Source organism: Myotis yumanensis, unplaced genomic scaffold, assembly GCF_028538775.1.
Source record: "Myotis yumanensis isolate MYYU_CA2020_CCGP unplaced genomic scaffold, mMyoYum1.0.hap1 SCAF_21, whole genome shotgun sequence".
Lineage (NCBI taxonomy): Eukaryota > Metazoa > Chordata > Mammalia > Chiroptera > Vespertilionidae > Myotis > Myotis yumanensis.
Window position 1 is genome coordinate 13,181,850 of NW_027223772.1, and position 7,097 is coordinate 13,188,946.

The window sequence follows — 7,097 nt, forward strand, 5'->3', positions numbered from 1 at the left end:
ACTAGTAAGAATTTCATTTTTTCCTCTAGTCACATAGCTAATCTAAATTTCCCAGTCTCCCCTTCATCTAAGTGGGACATTGTGACTGGCTAGTGGAATGTGGATGCTCATGTTGTATGCCACATCCAGTTCTGACAAAATACTTCCCCAACAAGTGACCAGGCTGCTGTAAGGGTAACATGGAGATGACTTCCAGGCCAGCCTGGTATGCTGAGGATTAACATGGCATGGAACAAGATGAAAGCCAGGGTGCCTGAAATATGTGGAACCAAATTTTCTTCCACATCTTTCCTTTTGAAGATTTTGTGAGCAAGACTTGGGCTTGTATTCTGTTGAGCACTTATTTGTGCAGGTCTGTTTCTGCACATAACTTAACCATCCCAATGCTGGAGAGCAGAATACTACTGCGTAAGACAAGCTTACATCAGCCAGTGGGTACAGACCTTATTAGAGAGTTGATATGTGAAGGGATCCTTCAAAGATCATCAGAGAATTCATACAAAAGATATCCTTTCAGTATCATGAGGTAAGATCATACCACCTGATACTGGGCTTTGGATGAATCAAAAAAGTTGGAAGATCTTAAAAATTAAATGAATGCTGAGCAGCTATCATGTAGCTAAAGTAAACCTGGCTTGTTTAACGGCATGAAGCCACTCTCCCTCCACACCTGGCACTTTGCTCTACCCAAACCTCAGGTGCTTTATGGGAAGAGGTTTTCCTGTCTCCAGCAGGGACTCAAGGCCTTTGGCATACATCCAGTTATTCTGGGGAACTTCGAGGGAGGGGAAGGAAAGTGTTTATGGTCCTATAGGATACAGGTACCCAAGTCAATATCTTACCAGTTCCCATGGAGTTGGGGGTACCTAGATTTAGTTATTGTCCTCAGGGCAGGGTTCACAGTAGGGAAGGAAAATGAATGTAACCTTCTCAGTAAATGGGCCATTTGCACCAGTGCAATGTACTGTGGTTACTTCTGTATCTGGAACTATAGTCGAAATTAATGTATCCCTGGCCAGTGTGGCTCAGTTTGTTGAGCATCGTCCCATCCACTGAGAGGTTGCCTGTTCGGTTCCCCTTTGGGGCACATGCCTGGATTGTGGGCTCGATCCCCAGTAGGGAGCATTCAGGAGGCAGCTGATCAATGTTACCCTCTCACATCGATGTTTCCCTCTCTCTTCCCCTTTCTCTGAAATCAACAATAATTTTTTTACAAGAAATTAATGTCATATGTTATACTCCCCCTTCCCATAAGGTACAGAGAGAATTCTCCCAGTCAGGAAGTGAGATACCTTTGAGGTCCCACAGCCCTTAGTGGGCTTCAACTCTCTGTCTGATTTTGTTGACTCAAACTTCCAGCAAAAGGAGGCCCCTTGGGAGTGAGGGGACCGGGTGGTTTGACTTGATGCCCTAGCAAAGCTACCAAGCATACCCCCTTTTTAGGTACCTATTAACTTAGTCTTTAGCTCTCTTACACTGAACGTCTGCCTCTCAGACCTCTAACTTGATTGTGGAGGGTATCATCAGACCGACTAACAAGATGGAAAGGACTTCATGGTATGTTCAAGAATACAGCTCTCCTAGTCCCAGCAGCATCAGCCGTACATGAAATAGTAGCTATCCCTTAGAGAAGACGTTTATCCCCACGCTGCTGCCTGGAGCAAAGCTGCTGGCTCAGCAGGGCCCTACATCCACAGAGGTTACTCTGAGCAGCCCTTGTTTCCCTGATGGTTTGACCAGTTGAAATCACTCAGAGCCTGTGACATTCAACCTGTCACTATGCAGACCCAAAACTTGATGTGTTCTGAACTCTAGCCAGCATTCCCTTTGATCAAACTCGGTGTGTTTTTATTTACTCATGGGCTCTTACTGTGCCTACCTGACATGTCAGATGTAACGCACGCCACAGAATGACAAAAGCAGCCCCTGGTTCTGTGAACTGTGGGGAACGGCACAGCTGCTGAGCATCATAGCTGGGTTGTTTAACTAGATGCCGTGGTAAGAGACTATTCTCTGACAAAACTGACTGGAATCAAGTTGCTGATGAAGACTTCACTACGCTGATAGCCAGCATTGCTACCTGGATCAACTGTCCTACTGACAGCAAAACATCCACCATCATGCACTGGATACAAAGTAAAGGTCTCTGTTTATCAAGTGCCTCACTTGATGTAATTTGATATTAGAATCTATACTTTATTTTCTTCTGGATTAATAGGCAATGTTCAATATACCATTTTATTAATTCACCCCTTTCCTACTGATTTTAAATGTCTTCATATGCTAACTTGTCATTTGTAAAGATATTGCCTGTGGGGCTGCTCATGGCCCATTTCCTACATTCTGTTACACTAGTGTCTCGGTGTACGGATTTGTGCACATTGAAAGGAAATTAATTAGAAGAAATATTTTAATATTGCTATTCACATCTTGCAAATGAAAAGAAAATAGGATTCTACCGAGTCCCCTATCTACCTACTCCAGGACTTCTGTGAGGATCAAATGAGATGAGGCATGGGAAAATGCTTCACAAACATTTGGTTAAACTATAAAATGTTTGCACCTGGCTATAAACCAAGTTGGGTTCCTGGGCTGAAGAAACTCCAAGGAGGCTAGTCGCTAGGGAGAGGAAGCTGGGCGTTGCTCCATGACCTCATTACCTGGAGCCCACAGACCCTTTACAGGCTGGGCTGGGCTGTGGGCCGCATTTTGCGCCAGGGGGTCTTGGCAGCATTGGCTGCAATTTGGTGGGGTGTCGCTTCAGGGTGGTGGCGGGGCCTGTGTCCCACTTGGGGGAAGCCAAGTGTTGGTTTGTTGGCGCCAGGTCTGTGGTGCCATTTATTTTTAAATGGCCAGTGCGTGTCATGGCAGCTCCTGCATTGAGCATCTGCCCCCTGGTGGTCAGTGTGCATCATAGCTACTGGTCGGATGGTTGAACACTTAGCCTTTCATATATATAGAAAATGATTAGTAACAGATCCTCCTTTTGTGAACAGGGCTACCTTTTGTGAGCCCAAGTACTCCATCTTTCTGGCCGGATACTGAAGGTTTCACTGAAAGATGCTTGAATCAAGTTTACAGAAGGAGAATACCTCCCAGGAGGTTGGAAATGGAACATCACAGACCCATTACATGTTACTCTAGAGCAGTGGTTGGCAAACTGCGGCTCGCGAGCCACATGCGGCTCTTTGGCCCCTTGAGTGTGGCTCTTCCACAAAATACCACGTGCGGGCGCGCATGTACAGTGCTATTGAAACTTCGTGGCCCATGTGCAGAAGTCGGTTTTCAGAAAGGAGATAGACAAAACAAGTATACAAGACGAGTGTGGATGGGAGAGTTGGAAGGGGTCGACCTCAGCGAACGTACCTCAATCAGATTGAGGACGTTTTTAGCAAAGGCCAGTTTAGGAGTACCCTAATTAAGTGAATAACAATGTACCTACCTATATAGTTTAAGTTTAAATGTTTGGCTCTCAAAAGAAATTTCAATCGTTGTACTGTTGATATTTGGCTCTGTTGACTAATGAGTTTGCCCACCACTGCTCTAGAGCTACCAGCAGCCTTGCCAAGAAGATGCGTCTTCAATAAGAGAAGATTATGTCCAGTTAGTGCTATATTCCCAGAAAATCAAGAGATTATTGTTTACTCTGTTTTTATGATAGTTGGTAATATATAGAAAGCCTCATTCTTTCTTAAAATATTTTCTTGGATTCTTAAGATACTTAAAATCATCTCCCTAACTCCCCCTTTTCTATAGAATCATTGAGGGTTATGACTGGACTTGCTATGGTGTACAGGATCATCCACCCACCAGGATGAAACCAATTCACCCCAGTGGCCTGAGTCATTCAGCGGAGGCCAGGTGGCAACGTCTCAGCTGGAGGCCCTGGGCTACGCTGTAGTCGTGACTGCTCTCTCCTCCCTGCCTGGGTGATCTCCTTCCCAGGCCACAGACTTTTTTTTTCCCAAGAAGGGAAAAGGATTTATTAGCCCACTTCCAGGACAGGGACCCGGGTGGTGGCTGGGTTCATGTTCTCACATTCAGAGGGAAGAGGCAGCAGTGAGACCCGCCTGACTGCCTTCACTCCTTCTGACGTGCACAGCTTGGTGTTCACAGACCCCTCTCCTCCTGCGGGAGGAACAGGACTCGGGATGCCGACTTGGGAGGGTGCGGGCGGCTTGGCTTTACTCTTGGCCTTTACAGTCAGAGCTTGGGCTGGGGATCCAGGGCATCAGCCATTCAGTTCACAAGGAGCGACACTTGGGTCTAAAAGGAACGGGCCATGGGGGCTCGCAGGTCAGCTGCACCAACCCCACTGCTCGGCTGCTCCCACTCCGTGATGCTTCCAGGTGATTTTGACTTTATTTATAAACAAGATGAAAATCCAAGCAGCATTAATTTAGAGCAGTGGTTCTCAACCTTCCTAATGCCGCGTCCCTTTAATACAGTTCCTCATGTTGTGGTGACCCCCAACCATAAAATTATTTTCGTTGCTACTTCATAACTGTAATTTTGCTACTGTTATGAATCGTAATGTAAATATCTGATATGCAGGATGTATTTTCATTGTTACAAATTGAACATAATTAAAGCATAGTGATTAATCACAAAAACAATATGTAATTATATATGTGTTTTCCGATGGTTTTAAGAGATCCCTGTGAAAGGGTCGTTCGACCCCCAAAGGGGTTGCGACCCACAGGTTGAGAACCGCTGATTTAGAGGAACAAAAAGGCTTTAAAAACAAACATGGAATGGCAGGACAAGGAGTTGGTGAGCATCCAGAAGAGGAGGAGGAAGTAGGAAGAGCCAGTATTCCACCCGCTGCCAGATGTGCTTCTGCATCTCTGCGGCCGGGAGCCCCTTCCTTCCTGCTCCTTGGCTGGCGGCCAGACAGCCCAGGGGACACTGAGTGATTTTAGGATGAGCCCGGCAGCCCTGTCTGGCCACCGACATGAGGACTGCATGAATTTACCGCCATCAACCTCCTGCATCACCGCCACCAGAGTGAAAAGCTTTTAACTCTCCTGTCCAAAGTCCTCTGAGAATTTCTTCACTTTCAGGAGGTCATCTGCATTCACTGTGGGCTGGGTGGTGGCCAAAGACTGGAGCATGTCTGACATGCAAACCACAGGCTCTAAGGGTTTGTCACTAGGGACATCCATCCAAGTCATCTCCATGGCCCCTGGGTCCCCTGGAGAGCATGGGGTCAGGAGGTCACCGGTCATAATGTTAGGGTTGGTGCGGGAAGGGCCACAGACCTTTCTGAAGTGTGTTGCTGACTGTACTTTCCTCACGGGCTGCGTGAGGCAGTCCCGCACAATGATGCTGATTTCTGCACCTCAGTAGCCCTCTGTCTTCCGGGCCAGCTCCTGGATATTGGCATCTGTGAGGCTGTGTGGCGTGCTGCCCAGATGCAACCGGGACATCTGGGAACGGGCAGCCTCCTCCGGCAATGTGATGTGAATCCGCTTTTCAAACCTCCTTCTAATGGCCGAATCCGACACCCAGGGGATGTTTGTGGCACCAACAACCAGAGTCCCATCATTGTTATTCCCCACTCCTTGCATCTGGACCAAGAACTCTGTTTTGATCCTTCGGGCAGCCTAGCTCTCATTTTCATTGCGGGATCCAAAGAGGGAATCCACCTCGTCGATGAAGATTATGGAAGGCTTGTGCTGCCTGGCCAGCTCACACGGGTTCTTGACTAGCTTCTCACTCTCCCCCAACCACTGAGACATCAAGTCTGAGGAGGATACAGAGAAGAAGGGGGAGTTGTTGGCCTCTGTTGCCACCGCTTTGGCCAGGTCGGATTTCCTGGTGCCGGGGGGTCCAAAGAGCAGTGTCCCTCGCCAAGGGTACGCTTGCCTGTGAACAAGTGTGGGAATTTAATTGGCAAAATGACAGCTTATTTGAGGGCCTCCTTGGCCAACTCCAGCCCGGCCACGTCACTCCACCGAATGTTGGGCTTCTCCATCAGGACGGCTCCCGTCAGTTGTTCTTGCAATTTCTTTTTCTCTGGATTACCCCCTGCACTGTCACTATCACTGCCCTTGCTCTCACTCTGGTTCTCTGTGACTGGCTTCTTGCCGTGCTTCTCTTTGTTCCGTAGGTAACCCTTCAGCTTCTCGGCCCGGTCGAGGTATTGCATGCACTTGGCACGAATGCTCTCCTTGGCCTCGTCGCTGTGTGCCTCATATTTGATAGCGTGTAGGAAACACTCCAACGCGCGCTGGTGGAGCCGGAGCGCCTCCTCGTAATTCTTGGCTTTATCCTCTTCTGTGGCTTTTGTCACCAGGATCAATGGCTTTCTGGAGGGTTGACGTTGACATTTCATCTCCTGGGCACTCCTCACACCCCGCAGCGCTGCTTGCGGCCTCGGTCTGGCCTCGGAGAGCCGAGGTGCTAGGTCCGGCGCAGGGAGCCCCATGGGTCCGGGCTGGGCACAGAGAAGGGTGGCCGCTGGCAGCCCCAAGGCATGGACTTTTATTCCAACAGGTGGATGCCTCATCTAGAGACTCTGCCCGCCTGCGAAGGGACTTCAAGCTAATAATGAAAAATCTCCATGAGGGCAGGGATTTTTATCTGTTTTGTTCATAATGTATCCCAAGTGTATGAAACGGTCCCTGTATATGCTGGGCACTCAGAAATATTTCTTAAAGATAGGATTATCAAAGTGATATCTGAACTCTTATTTTCCTTTTGATGCTGCAAATTCTCTCTTGAGATAATTCATCATTTATTGTAGTTAAAGAAAATTATTGCTGTAGCTCCCACTCAAAGACTTTTGTTTTGGACAATTTTCTAAAATTACTAAAAGATACCTAACTTGCTTTTAATATTCAGATGTGTACACTACTGTCTTTCAGATCTTTGTCAGACAATTATTTTCAATAAACTGGTATACCCAATTCAAAATTTTATCTGCATATCTATCCATTTTTTATTAGCATTTTAAGAGTTCAGGCTTTCTTTGTAAGCACCAAGTCAAGCAATATTGTAAACCAACAGTGATGGTAAATCAGATTTTCAATATCAACCAAATGGAAGACAAAAGAATTGGATTTCAGGACCATCCATTTAACCCACTGTACCTA

At 47.0% G+C, this 7,097-nt stretch overlaps 1 pseudogene; it reads right to left on the minus strand.

The window, feature by feature from the left end:
* Window positions 1–5,000: 5,000 nt before the first annotated feature.
* LOC138998820 (vacuolar protein sorting-associated protein 4A pseudogene) lies at window positions 5,001–6,332 on the minus strand (annotated as a pseudogene).
* Window positions 6,333–7,097: the final 765 nt, after the last annotated feature.